Here is a 3,956-nt window from a genome sequence, read left to right on the forward strand (position 1 = left end):
ACACAGCACGGCAAAATTCCACAGGCACTAAATGGAAAAGTATTGCGACGCTAAGAAGAATTAAAGTGCCGATACGTCAAGAGCCATAGCTGTGGTTGTATGTGTGCTCTGTGCCTCGCCATCTCGCCGCCCGCCAACCGCCGCATCGATACAAGTAGGTTGAAACTTTTAGTACTGTATGCGTATGGACCATAGAGTGAACTGTTCAATAATAACTTAAATTTTACCAGAACTTCCCCTCATTTAATTATCCTCACAACTAACCTAGGCAGGGTCCTTTCCAAATGTTGTGCAATCCGAGTGTCCCGAAATGAAAAATTAAATTTTGTGTTAATAATAATTACTTGCAGATCTAGTTATGTTAGAATGGTGTTTAAAGAACTTTTTGTTAATGAACCAGTAAATGAATAACGAAGGTCTAACGAAGTTGAAAGGTAACTAATATTGATATAGTAATGAAGTTTAATTATTTCGAGACGGATATAAAGGTATTTTAATGAGAAGTGAATAAGATAAAAAGACTACTAACTCATATACTGGAAATCTTGAACGCATGATAATTTCAGTAATAAATTTTTCAAATTAGTGATCATAACAGTTTCAGGGTCCCCCCTCCCTTTTATTCATTTGAATTCTGAAGTGTTTCACATTGGTTTGACCATCAAAGGTTAAAGTCAATATATATAAGTCAAAATTTATTTGTGTTTTATCTTTATCAAAATTGAAATTTGGTGTGTGGCTCGAAAGTGCTATTTCTTGGGTAACCTATGCCCGATTTTAATCAGATCAATAGACAGTACGAAGCTTTGTAGTATACATTATAGTGTAGTGTTATGTATTCATGGTTTTTCCATATCAGTACAGAACGTGAAACTATCAGTTCAACAGATTTTCTGGTTCTAAAATTTTACTATATTATGCAGTGTTACTACTTGTTAATTTGCATGAATATACACCAACTTGTACAGGGAAGAAACTCAGTTAATGCCTAATTAGGCTGGCGACCGTATTATTATCAAATTGGTAGCATCTTCAGTGTTGCTTTTGGTACATACTGATGTGTAATTACACTTTGAACTTACTTGACGGATCATTGTTATTACAGAGTGGGTGTAAGTCTGATTTGCCACCATGCAGGTACACGCTGTCAATATCTATACGAAAATCCTGTCTCGTAAGGTGAACCCCGCTCACTTACCATAGTACAGGCTTTAATGAGTATTGTGTGCCCCACGCGCACGTTACAGATGTTCGGTCTTTTCGGCTTCTATAGGCGTTTTGTTAGTGATCGGGCTTTTAATGCGCCCTGTCTTCACCTCCTGCTGAAAAAGAATACCCCTTGGGTTTGGACAGCAGAATGCCAACAGGCGTTCGAGGTGCTTAAACAATCTTTAATTAATATTCCTATTTTACATCATTCTGATTTTGAAAAACCATTCTGTATGACTGTTGATGCTAGTGGCTATGGTATAGCTGTGGATATATTCCAAGTAGAAACAGAGAACGGACAAGAAGTGCACAAGACTATAGCTTTCGCAAGTCGATCTTTACAGGCAGCAGAGAGAAATTATGGCATCTCAGAACTGGAAGCATTGGCAATTGTATTTGGGGTACAGAAATTTGAGCAGTATCTATTAGGTTACAAGATAAGTGTTTACAGTGACCATTAGGCGTTGACCTTTTTGAAGACCTGTAAGTTGAGGAACGCTCGTTTGGTAAGATGGTCATTGTATATCCAGCAGTTTGACCTTGAGGATAGATATACTCAAACGAAAGATAATTTGGTAGCTGATGGGTTATCTAGACGGGCGGAGCTCTGTGATGACGTGGGAATTACAGCAACAGACCTAAGTGAAGTACGAATGTTTGCGTTGCACGAAGTAAAGGAAGCAAGTGCATTAAAGAGGGTGATTAAGAACTTGAGACGTGAGCAGAATGCAGATGACCAGCTGAAATTAGTAAAGAGCTATTTGGGAGACGCGAACTATCATAAGGTTTCGCAATACTACTGTGTGCATAAAGGTATTCCGTTTAGGAGGAAAATGGTAGGTGTTTCTTTGTGGGAGCTGTGCTTTCCCTCACAACATGTAGACTTACTAATCGACTATGTACACCTGAGGTATGGGCACTATGGTGCAAAGAAGTGAATTGCAACATTAAAAGAGAAAGTTGTGTTTGACAACATGTACCGCCGTGTTGCCAAGCGTCTAGCATCGTGTGTAGTGTGCCAGAAAGTCTGTGCTACTAACACCAGAATACAAGGGGATATGCATTCAGTAGAGGCAACTGAAACCCTAGAATTACTGGCTTGTGATCTGTTTGGCCCTCTTCCTGCTTCGAGAGGTGGGTGCACTCATGTTTTTGTTGTTGTGGATGGATTTAGTAAATATGTTAAGCTATACCCAATTAAAAGAGCAAATGCAAAAATGTAGGTAGAAAAGTTGGAAAAAGATTTTTTCATGAACGTTGGCGTTCCGAAGAGTTTGCTGTCAGACAATGGGCCCCAATTTACTTCTGATAGATTTAAAGAATGTCTGGATAAGGCCGGAGTGAAACATCTAAAAATATCTGCGTATTTCCCCCAAGGAAATATGAGTGAACGTGTTACGAGAGAATTGAATAGGCTTTGCAGGACTTATTGCGCTCGGAAACACTCACGTTGGGCAGAGCACATGAAGTATTTTGAGAATGTAATTAACAACTTAAGGCATGATGCAACTGGCTTTGCGCCTTGCGAACTGATGTTTGGCCAAGAACCGCACAATGTGATTCCAGATATGGTAGAATTCCCTATTCTAACGCAAATATCCACAGACGAGAAGAAGTTAACGCCTAGGGCAAATATAAGAAAAAGAGCATTGGAAAGGAAGAAGCGTCATGACGCAAAAGCTGTACCCACCAGTTTTGAAATAGGTCAGTTAGTCCTTGTCAAAACCAAGGAAAATCAAAGAAAATAAATGCAGAAACAAAGAAATTCATGTTCGTATACCAAGGACATTTCAGGATCATAGGAAAACCACATGCCAATGCATATAGGCTAGAGTACCCTAAGAGTAAAAAGCTATTAGGTCTCAGGAACGTGATCTACCTAAAGAAGTTCATAGGTAGTGAATGATTTTTCTGTAGGGAGGAGGTTGTTCTGTAACCTCTGCACAGTGTGGCAGCTGTGCAGTCCCAGCTGGGTGAGATCTTCTTTCTCATTTCAGATCTCACTCTATCTTCATCTTTCCTGTCCACCAAAGTTTCGACTCCTTCTTTGCAATACAAAAATTTTCTGTCTTGGGTATCAAGCCATGAGTTCTGTAACCATTCTATCCACGGATTAGTGAAGAAAATACCTAATGTGACAAACCTAACAGTGACATAAACAATAGAGAAGTATGACGTAATTAAGATGCAAATGTATTTGAGTAACAGGTATGTATATAACCCTGGTAATATTGTAAGTACAAAGTGTTGTTTTATTGGAAATGTCCCACAATAATATTTAAAAAAGATATACAAGTTCGTTTATAAGCAGGATCTGAGGTGGCAGTGAAACATATTGTACGCTGTAGAGCTGACTAATTAATAGTAAAAGAGATTGCTTAGTGTTGTGAAAAATATTCAGATAAGTTGTAAGAATGAACTCACCTTGTGTAGCAAGGAATGGTAGTGTAATAGAATTGAACAGTGTTTGTGGTTGAGACGTGAAGGACACGTCCTTGAAATATTTATAAGGTTGGAGCTGGCCGTTATTTGGTGTAGTGTGTGACAGGACACACCTACACGTATTGAGGTTATGAGTTGGAGGCGTAAATGCGACCATAGGTACCCTTATGTTAGATGAGACAGAGCCGCTCATGGTGTCCTATAGGTTTAAGGAATTTAGCATTACGCTCGGCCATAATTACATAATGCACTTTAGTGGTAGGTCGAGAGAGACTACCTGTGGTGTCAGCATCCAATTAAGTGGA

Source organism: Schistocerca americana, chromosome X, assembly GCF_021461395.2.
Source record: "Schistocerca americana isolate TAMUIC-IGC-003095 chromosome X, iqSchAmer2.1, whole genome shotgun sequence".
In the NCBI taxonomy this organism is placed as follows: Eukaryota; Metazoa; Arthropoda; class Insecta; order Orthoptera; family Acrididae; genus Schistocerca; species Schistocerca americana.